Genomic DNA, 20,370 nt, shown 5'->3' with positions numbered 1-20,370 from the left:
AGTTCATGAAATAAGGAGAGGTACAGAGTTAATGATAGTTGTCTATTCCCTAAGATGGGGGTTCCCAAGACTGATAACACATTTTTAAGGTGAGAGGAGAAAGATTTCAAAAAGACATGAGGGACACATTTTTTACATAGAGGGTGGTTCGTGTATGGAAGGAACATCCTGGGGAAATGGTGGATGTGGGTACAATTTCAATGTTTAAAATAGGTTTGGATAAGTACGTGAACAGGAAAGGCTTGAAAAGATATGGGCCAGGAGCAGGCAGGTGCAACTAGTTTAGTTTGGGATTAAGTTCAGCATGGACTGTTTCCGTGCTGCATGACTCTATGACTCTATCAGAAAATGATTGCTGGGATAAAGAAAGCGATATTAGATGTAAAACTGAATATTGAGATCGAAGAGTTGGGTTGAAAGCGGAATTTAAAGGGGGAGAGGAAATTGAAGGCAAAGGGGATCCAAACATCGAGCACAGATGGCTGAAATTGCCACCAAAAATGTGCAGAAAGAGAAGGATATTCGCAAGTCAAAGTTAGTGAAATAGAGCTGTTTGAGAGGGTTTAAAGAGTTCACAGAAAAGGAGAGAGCAAAGTTACAAAGAATGCATCCATGTCAATAAGAAATCTAAATCTGAGATATTTTGGGACCAGAAAGCAGTGATAATCAGGAAGAACAAACGAATTGAGTGAGTGGGACTTGCTGCAGAATACCTTATGACAGCTCAGTGCCCAGTGAATTTTTCAGGGAGATGGGGATATGTGGCCAATCATGACATTTAATTTCACAGTGACAAAGACACAGAGAAGGGTTAAAGCAGTAGCTGGATTCCATCAGATCCACTTGATATCAAGTCCTAATATTATTATCCTGATTTGTGCCTTGTAGGAGTTGGACAGGCATTTAGGAATCAGGAAGTGAGGGAATTCTTAGCCTCTGATCTTCCCTTGCAGCCTCAGTATTTATAGGGCTGGTCCAGTTCCATTTCTGGTCAATGGTGTGAAATTATAGCATGAAGTATACATGGTTTGAGCTGACAATATGGAATGGAAGCTCAGCTCAGCTGTGGTAATATCCCTGGATTAGCAATCCAGAATCACAGCCTAATGTTCCAGGGACACATATTTGAACCTCATCATGGCAGGTGATAAGATTTGAATTCATAAAAATCTGGAATATAAAAACTTGCATAATGGTGGCCCTGTAACCACTATAATAAATGCCCACTGAGTTCACTAATGTCTCTTAGGGAAGGAAATCTACCATCCTCATATAGTATAGCCTAGAAGTGTGCAGTTGCCCTTAACTGCTCTCTGGGCAATTAAGAATAGGTAGTAAATGCTAGCCAAGCAAATGATGTCCACATGCACAAATAAAACATAAATAGTTTAAAGGTAATTGCCTGAAGACTGAGACGATGGCCATGGACTGGAAGAAGTGTTCATGGGCTCAGGCTAGCACCAATTATTTTGGTCTTCACAAAATGTAATATGAGAAAATTTGAGTTGCCTAGGACAGGATACCAGATGGGCAGGTTTGCTGCTCTGCATATGAATGGGTAGAGTGTAGAACCAAACAACACAGTTATAGAGTTATAGAGTCATACAGCATGGAAACAGACCCTTCGTCCCAACCAGTCCACACTGACCATAGACCTAAACTAAGCCAGTCCCACCTGCCTGTGCTTGGCCCAAACATTTCTTATTCATGTATTGATCTAAATGTCTTTTTAATGTTGTAAGCGTACCCACTTCCTCTGGAAGTTGATTCCACAAGCAAACCACGCTCTTTGTATAAAAATTGTCCATCTTTTCTTTTAATCTTTCTTGTCTCATTAAAAATGTGTGCCCTAGTCTTGAAATGCCCCACCCTAGGGAAAAGACACCTGCCATTCACCTTATCTATACGCCTCATGACTTTATAAACTTCTATAAGGTCACCCCTAAATTTCTTATGCTCCAGTGGAAAAAGTCCCAGTGTGTCCAGTCTAAAGTGAACTGTGCAGCAATGATGAGGCATTGGAGGAGTTGGCCACTTGTCAAGGGCTGCAAAAAGGTCCTGCGGCATTTGGACAATCGTTCACCAAGATAACAATCAGCGGTAACCTTCATGACATTGAACAAGACTTTCACAGCACTGCAGTGGAGGTGGAAGTCAGACTGGAGGGATTCCAATGCGAAGCTTCTGGAGAGCACTTTGTGTAGAAGGAGATTGAATATAGGTCAGTTATTTACATGGAAAGGATTGAGGGGAAACAGTTGTAGACAGCAGTTTTGAAACAGAGACAATGCTGAGAGGTGAAATTATTTACAATACCCATCAGCATTAGGTTCAGGTTAGGAAGCTGGATAGCCAGCAGTTTAGCAGGAACAGGATGAGATGAGTCAAAAGGGCAGCATGAATTCTACAAAATTGTAAAAAAATGCATCGGACTCACTAAAATCATTTCAGGAAGGGAATCTGCCATTCTTACCTGGCCTGGCCTAAATGCGACTGCAGGTTCTAACATTGTAGTGGACTTGTAATTTCCACACGAATTGTCAAGGTTAAGAGTAATTAGGGATGGTAAATGAATGTTGACCTTGACAGTGCCACTAAAGAATAAAGAATAAAAAAAATACATGAAGGAAGATCAGAGAGAAACTGGAGAACACGCAAGGCAGCTGAGAAACTTGGAGGTAAGCAGATACATTGTGAAATGAAGTCGAGATGGAGGAATGATGATGAAGTTAGAATCTTCAATGAAGGCAGAAAGATGGCTCCAATTCCCAATATGGGAATTCAGGAAATATGTGGAACATGAGAGCAATAAGTAATGTGTGTATGCAATAAGGATAAATGTGTGTATGAAGACTTCATGCCAGTCTGGAGGTCTTCCCTTGTGCAATAGACAGTGAAGGTTTTGTGTGGTACATGTTGTGTCACCATGCCAGCTCACTAAAACAGTATAGTCTGCTGCCCACCATCTTCTTTCATTGTAGGAAACTACAGGGCTGACTAGTCTAGTGTGGTAGAGGAAAAACACTTTCTGGTCGAGCTAAAACAGTCTACTGCAGTTAACAAAATTTAGTTTATTTCAAATGATCAACTGGTTACATTAATATGAGAGACATTGTTCCAGAGATTCTGAGGAGGACCCGATGTTGAGGCTTACCCCTTCAAGACCTTAAGCTGTCCTGCCCATGAGGCCATCACCATATTGGGCAGTAATTATGGTACTTCTCACTATTAACCCTTTCAGGCCCATGCATGCAAATATATAACCTCAGCTTTGCAACAACATTGTTTAGAGCTGACACAGTGTGGAGCTGGAGGCACGCAGCAGGCCCAGCAGTATCAGAGGAGCAGGAAAGTTGACATTTTGGGTGGGACCCATTTCTGAAGAAGGGTCCCAACCCAAAATGTCAACTTTCCAGCTCCTCTGATGCTGCCTGGCCTGTGTTCCTCCAGCTCCACACTCTGTTATTTCTGACTCCAGCACCTGCAGTTCTTGCTATCTCTAATTTAGAGCTGGGCTTATTTTATCTCTTACATCTGTGACTACTGTTCAGTTAGAGTCTGACAGCCCATTGATTTGTATCTAGATCCTCTAACTAAACATGTAAGCAGAGAGTGAATAGAAGATTTTCTGCAACAGTCCTTCTATTTTAAGTGTACTTTCATGGGATGTGAGCATTGCTGGCTAGGTTAGCATTTGTTACCAATTTTTAATTGCTCTTGGAAAGGTGATGATGAACCACATTTTTGAACTACTATAGTCTACCGGTTGGAGGCACAACACAAAACTGTTAAGGAGGGAATTCCAGGACTTTGACCCAGTGGACACTGAAAAACAGCGATATATTTCCAAGTCTCAGTGATGGGTGGTTTGGAAGGGAACTTGAAGGTGTTGGCTTTCTCATGTATTTTGTCCTTCTAGGCTGTAGATGCCACATATTTGGAAGATGCTGTTGAAGGAGCTTTGGTGAGTTTTGCGATGCATTTTTTAGATGGTACCTACTGCTGCTACTGAACATCAGTGGTAGAGGGAGTGATTATTTAAGATGATGGATGTGGTGCCAATCAAGCAGGCTGGATGGTGTTGAGCTCCTTGAATGTTGTTGGATCTGCACTCATCCAGGCAAAGGGGAAATATTCCATCAGACTTCTGACTTGAGCTTTGTAAATGGTGGACAGGCTTTGGGCAGTCCTGAGGTGAATCACTTACTGCCCAATTCCTGGCCTCTGACCTACTCCTCAAACTGTCATATTTATATAAACAAATAAATATAGTGAAACAAGGAAAGTTTCTGATCAATTATGTCTTCCAGAATATTGATAGTGGGGGACTTAGCAAAGAATGCCAATGAAAGATAGGTAATTTCTCTTGTGGGTGCTGGTCATTTCCTGACACCATTCTAGATAATCAGTATAGAGATCAGTCTGATACAAAATACATCCGTCAGTCACCATACATTAGTTCTTCTCAAAAGGACATGGATCTTGTTTTTATTCTCTTTTGGGATGTGGCCATTGCTGGTTAGTTTTTATTGCTTGTTCCTGTTTGCCCTTGAGAAGGTGGTGGTGAGCTGCTGTCTTGAGCCAATGTGCTATATGTAGACCCACAAAGCCACTAGGGAGGGAATTCCAGGATTTTGACCCAGAAACAGTAAAGGAACTGTGACATATTTCCAAGTCAGGAGGGGTGTGGCTTGGAGGGGATCTTGCTGTGGTGGCGTTCCCCTGCCCTTGTCCTTCGAGATGGAATGGTTATTGATTTGGAAAGTGCCACCTAAGGATCCAACATGAATTTCTGCAGTGCATCTTGTGGATTATGCACACTACAGCCACAGAGTTGCCAATCAAGTGGGCTGTTTTGTCTTGGCTGATGTCAAGCTTCTTCAGTGTTGTTGGAGCTACACCCATCCAGGCCAATGGAGAGTATTCCATTGCACTCCTGACTTGTGTTTCATCGATGGTGAACAGGCATTGGGGAGTTACTTGCTGCAGTATTCCAAGCCTCCAACCTACTCTTGTAGCCACTGTATTTATATTAGCAGTTCCGGTTGAGTTTCTGGTCAATGATAAGCCCCAGGATGTTGACAGTGGAGTATTCAGTGATAGTAACACTGTGAAAGCCAAGGGGTGGTGGTTAGATTGTCTCTAATTGGAGATGCTCATTGCCTGGTATTTGTGAGGCACAGATGTTACCTGCCACAAGCACAGTATGGCATTACAATTTGGTAATAAAGTGTGGAACCTGATATGTTCCCAAAGTGTGAAAGTCTGCAGATAACTCAGAGTCACTTCTTTTTCCATGGAAAGAAAGGATTGTGCAGTCAATTGAATGAAGCAACGTGGACAGATGAGCAAAATGCAGAATGATTATACGAACATGCTACTATTGAATTCAGAGTAGCTTGTGGCGGCAGAAAAATAGGGATATCCTGAATTTATTGTTAACCAACTTATCATTTAACTAAGATAACAAAGTGTGAAGCTGGATGAATGCAGCAGGCCAAGCAGCATCTTAGGAGCACAAAAGCTGATGTTTCGGGCCTAGACCCTTCATCAGTGCTCCGGAGGGAGGAGGTTAACTTCTTCAGGTTAGGCATCCATGGAAGAGGCTTCGCAGTGAGGTTAAAACTGTGATCAGAGATAATGGGAACTGCAGATGCTGGAGGATCTGAGAGAATAAAGTGTGAAGCTGGATGAACACAGCAGGCCAAGCAGCATCTTAGGAACACAAAAGCTGACGTTTCGGGCCTAGACCCTTCATCAGAGGAAGGGTCTGATGAAGAGTCTAGGCCCGAAACGTCAGCTTTTGTGGTCCTAAGATGCTGCTTGGCCTGCTGTGTTCATCCAGCTTCACACTTTGTTAACATTGAACTAAGACTTGTTCTATGGATGCATGTGCACGATTGTTGGAGAGGGTTGAAATTGTATGCAAATTTGTTGAAATTCTGGTGGAAAGATTTGACCATGATTAATGAAAATATCATAAAGAAAAGGGTGAAATGTAAAGGAAAAAAACACAGAAAATGGGAAAGACAGCAAAAAGCAAATAGTGAAAGGAGATAGAGTTCATGTTCAAATACATGTCATGGATTTTCAACCTGACAAAGGGAAATGGAAAGTGTGTGAGCTGAATGGTAATGAAAATTAATGTGACTTTGTCTAAATGATAAAAGGTGACAGGATAAATCTCAAACAGCAACTCATCCTTATGCAGCATCTTTTACACAGTAAAAACATCTCAAAGTGCTTCAGCAAAGCCTAATCAAATAAAATCAAAATGGAAGTCAGTGTTAGGCCATAAAGAAGGAGAGAAATTGACGAACTTGGAACTAAAAATTGAGGCAAGCACAATAATAATGACAGTAATACAAGAAGCAGTACAGAATGATTTTGGTTTTGGTTTATTAATTGAAATAGACTTGATATTTATCTTGTCATGTAGTGCTAGAGATGCCAGAGCTTTGGGAAATCTGATGTAAAAAATTAAATGAAGCAGAAGCCAATGCAGAGTTTTCATTTATTGGAATATTAGAAGCACTGGGGACTTTTTCAAACATATATTTGCATAGGAGACTAAGTCAAGGGAGGTCTCATTTGTAGATTAGATTAGATTCCCTATAGTGTGGAAACAGGCTCTTCGGCCCAACAAGTCTACACCGCCCCTTTGCAGCATCCCACCCAGACCATCCCCCTAAAACCCACACACCCCTGAATGCTGTGGGCAATTTAGCATAGCCAATCCACCTAGCCTGCACAACTTTGGACTGTGGGAGGAAACCAGAGCACCCGGAGGAAACCCACACAGACACGGGGAGAATGTGCAAACTCCACACAGACAGTCACCCAAGGCTGGAATTGAACCTAGGTCCCTGGTGCTGTGAGGCTGCAGTGCTAACCACTGAGCCACCGTGCCGCCCTAATCTGATCAATGGATTCATCAAGAAGTGGCTTGTTCCTAGGCAGGGTGCCAAACCAAATGATGCAAAATATCCTAATTCTCTAAGATAACAAAGTATGGAGCTGGATAAACACAGCAGGCCAAGCAGCATCTTAGGAGCACAAATGTTTCGGGCCTAGACCCTTCATCAGATGCTGCTTGGCCTGCTGTGTTCATCCAGCTCCACACTTTGTTATCCCAGGTTCTCCAGCATCTGCAGTTTCCATTATCCAAATTCTCTCTTTTCTTTTGCAGGCGACTGAGATCCATCTGCAGGACAGAAGTATAAGGAAATAATCTGAGCAATTGTTGGGAAGGTAGGAAAACCACATCACCAGCAATGGAGAGAATGAATGCAGGGATTCCAAGGATTTATGTCTGAGAAAGCATGAAGTGAATGCAGACAAGTCTCCTATGTGGGCTCTGTCCTTGCATGTAAACATCGATATAAAGATGGATCAGCCAAGCATTACTATTTGTGTAGAAGCATTGTAAAACAGGAAATAGCTGGGACAAAGATCAAGTTTTGTGAATTGCAGTATTTTACTGAATGGTGAGCTAATGGTGCTGGGCACCAATATTAGTTCCATGACTATTAGAATATTCACTATGTTGATTGATCAATAGTGATATGATATTTCAAAGTTCTCCAATATCAGAGCGGATTGTGCTTTTTGGGTGTCCATTCCTTTCAAAAACTCCATATAGGTGCTCCAGTTTCGCTTCATGCAATTCCAGATTGCTGCAATGTGTTGTGGCCCATTTGAATGATGTCCTGATGGGTTTTGGGGTGGTTGCTGTTGTAATTAAGTATCTGGTCATTATGTATTGTTCTTCTGTGTACACTACTCTGGAGATCCCCATTGTTCTTGTATTCCACCATTACATCCAGGAAGGGTAATCAGTTATTGGTCTCTTCTTCATTGGTGAATTTTATTCCGGTGAGGATGTTATTTTATGTGTTGGTGGGTTTCTTCTAGTCTTGTGTGTTTGATAATCCCAAAGGTATCATCGACATAGCGGACCCAGAGTTTGGAATGGATTGTGGAGCATTGTCCAATCTAATCATTGCATTTCTGCCTCTGCAATCAGTCCTGATATTGGGGATCCCCATTCAGGAGGGTCCCAATGTGGGCTTCACAACTTATAGCAGCAATCAGGCATAATTACAAAGGATTCTCGGGGGCTGCACAGAATCCGTCTGCGTCCTACAAAAGCTAAAGTAGAATGCACTGCCTCCACACAAATACATAATCAAATTGGGTGGAGTTAATGCAACTTCAATATTAACTCTTTCAGAGCCAATACCATACACAACAAGAGATAGTAGCCTGGCAAAGCGGGGTCAGGCTGGACAGAGACTATAATGCAGTGAAGATCATATGGCAGAAGTCTGAGGGTGTAGTCACAATTTGTAGAATTATCTCAAAGTGTGGTCAAATGATCAGAAACTGAAGAGTCTCACATACAGGTGAGTAGCAGTATTGGTGAGATGCTGCATTGCATTTTATAGGCGATACTCATTACTGCTGCTGTGTGTCCTGAGAGGCAGGGCAGAGTATGGAATAGAGTAGATGTTAATCAAGCTTTGCCCTGGGTGACATGAACCTCCTCATATATCTTCGGAGCTGCACTTCTCCAGGAAATTAGAGAATACTCCATCACATTCCTGACTTACGCCTTGTAGATGGTCAACAGGCTTTAGACAAAAGCCAAGAGGTGAGTTACTCGCAGGAAAATCCTGAGCCTCATGTAGCCACAGTACATTCAATGGCATTCACTGTCACTGAATTCCCATGTTTAACATTCATGGTGATTCCATTGATCTGAAACTGAACCAGACGAGCTATATAAACGGTGTGGCTACAGGAACAGGTCAGTGGCTGGGAATTCTGCGACGCTTGACTCACCTCCTGACTCCCCAAAGACTTCCCACCAGCTGCCAGGTCCTAATCCGGACTGTGATGCCGTACTCCACACTTGCCTGCTGAGGGACCCTAAACACTCAAGGAGCCCAACTCTAACCAGAACAAAGCAGCTCACTTAACTAACATTTAATCCCTTCATCACTGATGCACACTGACAGCAATGAGTGCAATATAGCAAGATGCAGTTCAGTGATTGTCCCAGGCTCTTCAACTGCATCTTCCAAATCCATGAGCTCTATCCCATAAATGAGGACAAGAGCTGCAAACACTGTGCTGCAACCTGAAAGTTATCTCCAGGCTACAAACCATCCTGACTTAGAAATATATCATTGTAACTTTATTGTCACTGGGTTACAATCATTGAACTCCCTTCCTAACGGCATAGTGGGTGTCCTACGTGAAGGACATCAGCAGTTCAAGAATGCAGGTCACTAGTGCCTAATTCAGGCCAGGTAGGGATGGGCAATAAATGCTGGCCTTAGCAGCAAGACTCACATCCACTGAAAGAATACAAAATGTTGATAGAGAGGCATAAACACATTCAAGGCGAATCTAGTTGACTAGATAAGAGAGAGGAACAGAAGGATATAAGATTAAGTGTTGAAGGGCGGGAGAAAGTTCTTATAGAGAAACAGCACCAATGTTCTCCATTGTGACTGAATGGCATGTTCCTATGTAATCTTTTGGTTTAGTATCACAGTTTATCAGAACTGGGTGTGAGATGTGGTTCGTCTCACTGGCAATTACTGGAGCATGGGCAGAACATGGGACTGAACACGGGGTGGGAGGAATCCTACTCTTTACAACAAACAGATGACAACTGTGCTTTTATTGTAAAGCAAAGAAGCATACAAAGATACATTTAAGCAAATTTGTATTTTGTCTTCTTTCCTTTTCAAATGTCACAATAAATGAGAAACTTGTACCAACACTTGAAGGAAACAAATTTATTTGACAACCTGAAATAGGTAAAGAAGCAACAGTTTATTTCTCATCAATATATATATTCTGCCAACTGGTCCCATGAAGAGAAACCTCTTTTCAGCATTTACACTGTCCAGCCCCTTAAAAATCCTATATGTTACAATGAGATCACCTCTCATTCTGCTAAACTCTAATGAGTACAGTCCCAACTTGTTTTAACTTTTACTCATAAGATAATTCTTCCCTACAAGGAATCGTCCGAGTTAACCTTCTCTGAACTATCTGCAATGAAGCAATGTCTTCTCTTAAATAAGGCGATGTTATCCTGATCCAGGCAAGTATATTACTCAGGAGGATCACAAGTCTAGCCACACAGAACAGATGAACAGGACTTGCAGTCTAATGTGACTTGACTGTTTTCTTCCAATTATTAGTAGCCTGGAGGGCATCTTCCTCCTCACTCTGGTACGAGCCTGGCAACATAAAGTGATCTAAGCCTGTATCAGAAGTCAGGTAGAGCAAGGAACAATAAACTGAGCAGATATTCTCTTAACTTAACAACTTGACACTAGGAGGGTGACAAATCAGCCGTTGTCATGTGTGTTGAGTAGAACTATTAGGGACAACTTCTGAGGTGCTCAAATCCCGTCTTGTACAGCGCAGTTCTTCAAAAAATCCCATTGACTCAGACACCAGGTGATAAGGCTGCAGCACGTTTCACTAATTCACCCAAGAGAAGCCCTTCGTCTTCGACATAAGGTTAGCAACGCCCAAGCATCCCAATGTGATACAACCAAAACATTTTTTTGTCCTATGATCCTGGTTTGCTTCCCTCCAATAATGAGAGTGAATTGGAAAATGGCCACGAATCTGAGACGCCAATTGTGTGGGACCTCAGGAATAGATCTCCTTACCAATGTCAACCCTGTCACTGTCAGGAAGAGAGTTCAGATATGACTCCAAGCTATTCCTGAGTGATGCAGTTTGGATGTGGTCTGGTGGGGAATCAATATGTTCGATGCTGGTGAATCAGCCAGCTTAGGGTAAGTCAGACGTCAGGTCCAGCTAACCAGCCAGTGGCAAAATGAGTTTTCACTTTGTGCCAGCTCAGCTCAATCAGCTCAACTAAAGCTGCTACAATCCAACCTTTATTCTAGGTTTTACACTTACACCAAAACTGACCAGCACTTCTTCTCATGGATAGTTGCTGGTAGTATGGAAGTTGAGTATTATTTTAAAAGACACATTGTTAAAACTTTTCATCTTGCACTCATCAGGACATCGAACATAGATCATAGAACATAGAACACTTGGCAAGAATACCAGTTCCAGGAAAAATCCAACTGATTGATTTATTTACTTATTGTCAGATGAACCAAAATACAGTGAAAAGTTTTTGTTTATGAGTGCTAGAGGCGGATCACAGTAAACAAAGGATGTACAGATCGAAAGACTGAGATGCACACAGATTACGTTGCAGGGTACATTATTTGACGCTAGACTCCATTCAACAGTCTGATAATGGCCGGAAAGAGGCTGTTCGTGAACTTGCTTGTGCATGTGTTCAGGCTTCTGTATCTTTTGCCTGATGGAAGAGGTTGTAGGAGGTCATTACTGGGTGCACTGTTGATGATGTTGGCCGTGGCAACGAGCCGTAAATGGAGTCCATGTTTGGAAGGTTGGCTTCTGTGATGGTCTGGGCTGTGCACACCACCTTCTATAGTTTTTACAGTCCTAGGCAGAACAGTTGCCATACCAGGCTGTAATGTACCCTTTCATCGATGCATCTGTAGAGGGACGTTATGGACGTGCCAAACATCCTGAGCTGCCTGAGGAAGAAAAAGTGTTGTTGTGCATTCTTGACTGTCACACATTTAACCTGCATGAGAGGAGATGCCTGATTATTTGGAAAGTGCACTCTGATTGACAGAGAGCATTGCCATAGAGAATGCATAGATGAATACTGATTGACAGTTCACTACTAGGCTTTCGTTCAATTCTAAAGCAGGTAGGTGGATCTCAATTGGTCAGGGCATTGCCCTGAGAAAATAACTAGCAAATGGCTGTCAATCTATTTTGTTGAGTTGAAACAGGCACAGTGTATATACATTCTTTTTGTCTGCCGTATGTATTAATAGATGAAGTTTCAACTACGTGCAAATATGTGACTCTGCAAGCCTGACAGAGAACCTAAAATTGACTGCCTACATAATGCCTCACACATTTGGGATTATCCAGCAAATGCTGTCCAATTGCAGAGTGACACCTAATGTCTGACATGGTGTTGCAAGATTTGTAAGTGTTGGTTAGGTATGATCAGTTGCTTGCTTGTTGCAAGTAGCCAAACCACTTAGAGATTTTTGATCTATATACCTGGCATCATACTGAGCTACATACCTGGCATCACACTCGCACTGAAATTCATCTACCACATTATTCATCTGGGCAATAGGCAGAACACCTTTTTGGCTTAACAGCTGTATTCTGTTACTGATGAAGCCCACTTCATGTCTACTTCATTTTCTACATAAGGGTTAACTGGGCACTTTTCAGGACCAATAACAACTGCCTTTGGATCTGAAATAATTCCACAGAGGCTGGTAGTCCATCACGAGGTCACTATTTATTTGCATGTGGAGAGTCCTTGACACTGATCCAGTTGCCTCAAAGCCAGCTCTCAGAGTGGCCAGAACCTCTGACATTTCCTTTTATATGTGTCAGCCAGGGCTCCCTGATTAGAGCAGATTAATAGCCCCAATCAGGGAACTCATTTTCTATGAGTCCACCTGGCTGACCTCATTCCAAATACAACAGAGTCTTTCATAAGTTAGTATGGCCTGCAGTTAGAAATAATTTGAGGAGGGTATCCATTAACTTGCAGGATCAATGTTCCTGCCAAGTTTTTTCACTTTCTGCTCTGACCTCTGAATTCAATGAGCAGAAGTAACATCTAGAACTGAAAGCAGCAATGCAGCTCCTGACTTTGATGTGGTCTATTTTGTCATTAAGTTTGCATATTGAATGATTTGTGAAGTTTCCAATAACACCAATCTCATGAGTTTTAAATCTGAGATAGATAAATTTGTCATTAAGTAAAGATATTAAGAGAAATGGGCCAAATGCCGGCAAGTGGAGTTAGGCCAAAGATCAACCATGATCTCATTGAATGGCGGAACAAGCTCAAGGAGTTGGATGGCCTACTCCTGTTCCTACATTCCAATGTGTGGAACTGGAAGAATCCCGATATGTATACTGAGCAGTGAATGTAGACTTGTGGGAGACTGAGGTGGAGCCCAAACAAAAACAAATTGCTAGAAAAGCTCAGCAGGACTGGCAGCATCTGTGGAGAGAAATCAGAGCTATCATTTTGGGTCCAGTGACCTGTTCTGAGGAAGGGTCACCAGGCCTGAAATATTAACTCTGATTTCTCTCCACGTGTGTTGCCAGACCTGCTGGACTTTTCCAGCAATTTCTCTTTTGTTTCTGATTTCCAACATCCACAGTTCTCTCAGTTTTTATGTAGTAGAAACCCCCTTGATTCTCAACCAGGACATTGGGGGAAGGCAGTTTATTTGACTGCTCCATGTAAAATGTGAATGTGAGCATTGGATGTTAAGACATGTAGGAAAATTCTCACACGTGGTTGCAGTAAATCTTGCATTGTTGAATTGGAAATATGCAAGGAGTCGAAGCTTAGATGTCATTCCATGAAAGACACACTTCTCATGGAATCAAAGAACAAAATTTGCAAGCACAGGGCCTGTAGGATCCCATGGCAATTGTATTGATTTGGACATGCGTGATGTTCTTAAACCGAGCTCAATTGTGCAAGTTCAGAAGCTCAATGAATACTGCACTATACAATGGCCTGGATGGCACAATATTACAGTGCAGATGTCTATTGTCTCTTCAAGTGAAGAATCAGCTCACAATGTCAAATTAGCACATAGACACTGCATTGTTATGCTGACAACTGACTATTGTCAGTCAGGTAACTGTTAGGGCAATGTCCTGACTAATCAATGCCAACCTGCCTGTTTTAAAACTTAACAAAGCCTGGCTGTTAACTGTCAATCAACATTAATTAATGCATTCTCAATGGCAATTCATTTACCAATCATCACTCACCTCATGCAGTATATACATTTGTTTTTTTTCATGTAATCTTTGACAATGTATGTCTTTTTCAGCAATTTTCTTTATTTCAAATAACAAGTAAAATAATGGCATGCCGGATTTACTAAAAGTTCGCACTCTCTTTCCCCCTTTGGAATCAACTCTGTTGAATTCTTCCAGAGTAGCAGTTATCGAGCCTATATATACAATCTGTTTTGACTACGAATGTATTCAAGTTGGCAGTGGGTAAAGGAAGGGTTCTCTTCAACGATTCAGAAGCAGCATGTCATTTCATAGAATGCCCACAGTGTGGAAACAGGCCATTCAGCCCATCCAGTCCACACCGACCCTCTGTAAAGCATGCCACCAAGACCCACACCCTTGCCCTATCCCTGTAATCCTGCATTTTCCATGGCTTGTCCAGCCAGCCTGCACATCCTTGGTCACTATGGTAGTTTAGCCTGGCTAATCCACAATTTACTTGAGCATTGACAGAGAAAGGTGCAGCCCAAATCATGGGCGATATAAGGCTTCCTTAAATCATTGAGAGATACAACACCAAAGGAGGCCATTTGGCCCATTACACCTTGACAGCTGTTTGACAGTGAAAAAAGTTATCTAAGATTACAAAGAGATCTTGACCAATTGGGTCAATAGGCTGAAGTGGGGCAGATGGAATTAAATTTGGATAAATGCAAGGTTTTGCAAATTGGTAAAACAAACAAAGGCTGAAGTAATTAAAAAGCAATTATAAGTAGGACTTTGGATAGTGTTGTAGAACAGTCAGACCTAGGGGTTTAGGTGCATAATTAGTTGAACTTTGCATCCTGTATAGACAGGATGGTTATGAAGGCTTGCCTTCATTGCTCAGACCTTAGAATAGAAAACATGGACTGCATTTCTGTATTTAACAAGAATTACTTGTTTATTACAGCTATGAGTTGTCATTAATGACCCCTAAAAATTAAAGCTCTAAACCCTTGTATAAACCCTGACACACATATACAGACAGACACAGGAAATCAAAACATTGGTGTTATGAGTGGAGAGAAGAAACAACTGGGAAGCAGCTCAATAGTGTTAGTCCTCAGGATTCAATGGAGAAGTTCTTTAGGTCTCAAACATCCTGTGGTTGTTTCACTTCTGCACAGGAAACACAGAGCAACTGGTTCACAAACCATGAACTCTCTGACATATTAGTTAAACCAATAACAACCAGTAGTAGAGAAAGTGACTTTCTTTTGCTTCAAATATTTTAAGAAAGAGATAGAGAGAGCAACAGAGAGACGTACCACCTCACCTTCCAGCAATCCAAAGGCTTCTTACAGTATCATTCACACCGACAAGCTATTCATCTGCCCAGGAAGTAAGTAAAAAGCTGTTATTAGGCTGATGACCTTTGACATCTACAATCACAACTCCACAAACCACTCAGCAACAAGTTTCCAGCCAAATCCCACTTTGTAAATACCCTGTGGTGTTCTGCCATCTATAATACACTTTTTCCCTAATGCTTTCAAAGCAGGGGATGTAAAATGAGTTACAATGAGTTTCAGTGACTGTGCTTTTCAAAAGAACAGTGCTTTCTTCCTCAATTCAAAGTAGTTCTTTCCCAATTTCTAGCCACAGTCAAAAGTGCAGAAAAATAAACAATATAGTCCTCACACCTTTAATGTGGCACCTTGTCAAATGCCTTCTGTAAATCCATATACAGTATGTTAATATGCTTCCCCTCATTGACAGTACACGTTAATTCTTCAAAAAATAACCATAAATTGGTTAAACATGATTCCCCTCCTGCATGAAACTATGGAAACTCTTCCCAAATTGCTTGAATTTTTCCAAGCATGCTGCTATGACATCATTAATGATCACTTCTAACACCATCCCCACAATAGGCAGAGAGCTAACTGGCTGAAAATTCTATGTTTCCTGCCTCACTCGCTTCTCAGGATAAGTTTTCATATTTGCTACTTTCCAGTCTGATCAAACATTTTCTGAAACTGGTGAAGTTTAGAAAATTAACACCAACACATCTAAAGCATCATTAAGACCCAAGACTGAAACCCATCAATACATCAGTTTCCTCAGTATTACTTCACTTGGACTTGTAATTTCATCAAGTTCCTGTCTTCCTTCACTTATAGATACTTGTTCTTTTTTTGCATCTGCAATAGTGAGGACTTTATCAAGTTTTTGTGGATTTCAAATCCAGTTTCCTCGTTATAAATAATTAATGTCCCATTCTCACTGTACATGGAAGTGACCCACATTTTCCTTACTTATTTTCTTTTTAAATACCTACGGAAACGCTTGCTATCTATATTTACAATTCTAACTGGCCTTCTCTCATACTCTAACTTCTGTCTCCTGTTCACTTTTACCCATTCTCCGCCATTCCATACAATATAACTAATCATCTGACCTGCTCCTCAACTTTGTGCAAGCATTTGTGTTTTCTTTAAGTTTGACGTTTTCCTTAATTTCTTTGATTAATCACTACTGATAGGGTCTCCCCTTAGAATATTTCTTTACAGTATGAATATATTTTTTCTGATTATAAGGAAACATGTTAATGGAGCCTCTAGTTTTAATAAAATCATTGATTTGCGATCATAGACCAGGAACGGGGCTATCACAATGAATTTTTTGTCCTCTCAGCCCCTCTTGACGTAGGATACAGGGAGTTAGACCATAAGACCATAAGACATAGGAGTGGAAGTAAGGCCATTCGGCCCATCAAGTCCTTCTGCCATTTAAGTCATGGCTGATGGGCATTTCAACACCACTTCCCTGCACTGTCCCTATAGCCCTTGATTCCTTTTGAGATCAAGAATTTGTCGATCTCTGCCTTGAAGGCATCCAATGTCCCGGCCTCCACTGCACTCTGCGGCAATGTATTCCACAGGCCCACCACTCTCTGGCTGAAGAAATGTCGTCTCATTTCAGTTTTAAATTTACTTCCTCTAATTTTAAGGTTGTGCCCACGGGTCCTAGTCTCCCCGCCTAAGCGTCCACCCCTTCTAAACCATACATTATCTTGTAAGTTTCTATTAGATCTCCCCTCAACCTTCTAAACTCTAATGAGTACAATCCCAGGACCTTTAGCCGTTCATCATACGCTAAACCTACCATTCCAGGGATCATCCGTGTGAATCTCCGCTGGACACGCTCCAGGGCTAGTATGTCCTTCCTGAGGTGTGGAGCCCAAAATTGGACACAGTATTCTAAATGGGGCCTAACTAGAGCCTTATAAAGCCTCGGAAGCACATCGCTGCTTTTATATTCCAACTCTCTTGAGATAAACGACAACATTACATTCGCTTTCTTAATTACGGACTCTGCCTGCAAGTTAACCTTTAGAGAATCCTGGACCAACACTCCCAGATCCCTTTGCACTTCTGATTTGCGAATTTTCTCACCATTTAGAAAATAGTCCATGCCTGTATTCTTTTTTCCAAAGTGCAAAACCTCACATTTACTCACATTGAATTTTATCAGCCATTTCCTGGACCACTCTCCTAAACTGTCTAAATCTTTCTGCAGTTTCCCCACCTCCTCAGTACTACCTGCCTGTCCAACTATCTTCGTATCTTCGGCAAACTTTGCCAGAATGCCCCCAGTCCCTTCATCCAGATCATTAATATATAAGGTGAGCAGCTGTGGACCCAACACTGAACCCTGTGGGACCCCACTCGTCACCGGTTGCCATTCCGAGAAAGAGCCTTTTATCCCAACTCTCTGCCTTCTGTCAGACAGCCAATCCTCAATCCAAGCCAGTAGCTCACCTCGAACACCATGTGCCCTCACCTTGCTCAGCAGCCTCCTGTGAGGCACTGTATCAAAGGCCTTTTGGAAGTCTAAGAGTTGGAGATGAGATACTAGTTTCCTAAGTAAAGTGGAGAGAGTCAGAGTAATGTAACGTGATTCCACCCAGTGCAGCATCTAATTTCCTCTTGCCATCCAGCGTTGGTTAAATATACTCCTGCAAACATTGATCATTAAACCAAGTAGAAAATGCACTGAGTGGGTCATTAAGATGCTGAGCTCGCAGCTGACAGTGCAGTCTGGTGTATAGTTAGTGTCTCCTCTGCTATCCTCTCTGAGCTGGGCAGTTCATAGCTGCCTGTGAGGGCCATTTGTTTGATAGGGCCTGAGCAAGCAGCTGATGATATCAGACAGCCTGTGATAAATGGTATAAACAATCCAACAGAGGAACGTCTTTCCTGTGAAGTGAGCTGTAAATTACCAATGACAGCTCGACTGTCTTGGTTTCTGATTAAAAGGGAGTGTGACAAGGGAGGGATGAAGAGGTGGACATTGCCCTATGGAACAATGCACAACAAGCAGTGACACAGAGGTACCTCACTCAGAGACACGTACTGACAGAGACAGTGCACTCAAATACACACAGAGACACTGTGCACACACATACACACAGCCTCTGAAAACTCACAGCGAGACACCTCACACACAATACAGGGGCATGCAGACACAGCACTCAAGCACAGAACCTGACACAGAGACTTTTCACACAGACACAGATACAGAACACACATGCACAGATACAGACACAGACACACTGACAAGTCCTGCTCAGCAGTACTGGTTTTAAGCAATGAGCACATCAATGCCAGACAGTTGTCTCGCAACAGGTTGCAGCTTTTGGGCCACGGTCCTTGCCACAGAACTTGCAGGATCACAAATAGCACTCTCAAATACTTTGAGGTGCATCATATAGGCCATGCTATATCTAAGAATTTGGGAGTCACTGCTGCCTAGTAAATAGTGCTTCTAGTTCTGAATTTGAAAAACACACACAAACACATATGCACGCATATTCATTCTCAAAGAAATACATTCACACACACATGCTCAAGCACACATGCTCATACACACACACATTCTCAGAGACACACATTCACAAATACATGTTCATACAAACACACACACGCAGATGCACATTCATATGCTTAAGCCCATATGCACACACACATACACAAACAAATTCACAAACACACACTCATACATGGGCACATTCATTTTAAACACAAATACACACAATCATACATTGACAAAAAGCTCACACAGAGACACAGACACACGCACAACCTCACACCCACTTGCTTTCACACACACATTCACAAAACTCATACCCATTCACACACACTCACACAGACATACACATTTTCACTTGCACACTGTTTCACAGACATAAAAATACACAATCATACTTCCCGTGATTTAATGAGGTCAGCCAGGTTGACTTCATAGAATATGAGTTCCTTGAATGGGGCTGTTAACCCGGTCCAGTGAGGGAGCCTTGGCTGACAGATATAAGCAGGAGTGTCTGGGGTTCTGTCCACTCTGAGAGCTGGCTCTGAGGGAGCTGGATCAGTGCCGAGGGTTTTACACATGCAAATAACTTGTGACTTTGTGATGGGATACCAGCCACTGTGGAGTTACGTCAATGGGAACAAAAGGAAAGCAAACTCTGAAGAAATTCATGGGCAACAGTGATATTTATGTTAGAGTAAGCATTTCTGGCATCATGCCTCTTTTGGGAAGCTTGACTCATTTGATCCTGGCATTGAAGACGGAGCCCAGTACATAGAATGAATGCGTTATTTTTTCCGGGAAAATGACATTGGGGCAGATAAAGGCTTTCGTGTAATTCTTCTGACAGCTTGTGGACCCACAGCACTTTCAGTGATTAAGAACCTCATTTTCCCTGAAGCCCCAGATACTAAAACCTTTCCAGAGTTGACGGATTTAGTTCAGGAATATTACGGCTGCAAGCCACTTCTGAGTCTCTCACGCTATCAGTTTTACTCATCAATTCGAGACCTAGGGGCATCCAAATCAGGATTTTTGACCAAATGGAGATGACAGGCAGAGGCATGTGAGTTTGGTTTGTCCCTTAATATGATGCTGAAAGACCACTTTGTAAGTGGGATTAATGATGTAAACATGCAAAAGCTCCTACTAGGTGAAGCCCAACTGGACTTCAAACAGGCACTACAATTGGTGTTATCTTTGGAATATGTGGCAAGCGGACCTTATGAGTTACAGGGTATTCTGACAGAAGTGGGCACCTTCGCCAGGCCGACTGAGCTTGGTGGGGGAGGTGGGGTGTGCTGGGGGGGGGACACCTCTTGAGTGAGGGCAATTCTATCACCTCACTCAGGACATATCCTGACTCCAGGTCAGCCCCCAGCAAAACCCCAAAACAAAACCAAGCCTGGGCCAAACAGTCAGCATTTTTTCCAGGAACTGGGCCGGCAAACCACGGATGGTACTGTCAGGATGCGGACTTGAGATTGGAAAAGAGTCCCACGAGGCCTAAATGGATTCGCAGAACTCATAGGCTGGTATCCAGGACAGCGCAAACCTTGGAAAGTCCAGTTACGTCTGGTTTGTAACAATTAAATTGCTTAGCAACATGCAAATCAGAGCCATTCCAAATAA

General features: G+C 42.2%; 1 protein-coding gene across 3 annotated transcripts in view; it reads left to right on the top strand.

Annotated features, from left to right (window-relative positions):
- The window catches only part of fam163aa (family with sequence similarity 163 member Aa), a 141,370-nt gene that overhangs the window by 27,187 nt on the left and 93,813 nt on the right, over positions 1-20,370 (top strand). For 2 of the 3 annotated variants that reach the window (XM_059647763.1, XM_048538651.1), the window contains exon 2: positions 7,190-7,251. The exons of the other annotated variant lie outside the window; for it this stretch is intronic. The gene's annotated coding sequence lies outside the window, so the exon portion shown is untranslated. The remainder of the gene's footprint in view (positions 1-7,189; positions 7,252-20,370) is intronic. 3 annotated transcript variants of the gene reach the window in all.

Source organism: Stegostoma tigrinum, chromosome 8 (genome assembly GCF_030684315.1).
Source record: "Stegostoma tigrinum isolate sSteTig4 chromosome 8, sSteTig4.hap1, whole genome shotgun sequence".
In the NCBI taxonomy this organism is placed as follows: Eukaryota; Metazoa; Chordata; class Chondrichthyes; order Orectolobiformes; family Stegostomatidae; genus Stegostoma; species Stegostoma tigrinum.
The sequence above is the reverse complement of the archived record's forward strand: the minus strand, read 5'-3'. Positions and strand labels throughout refer to the sequence as shown.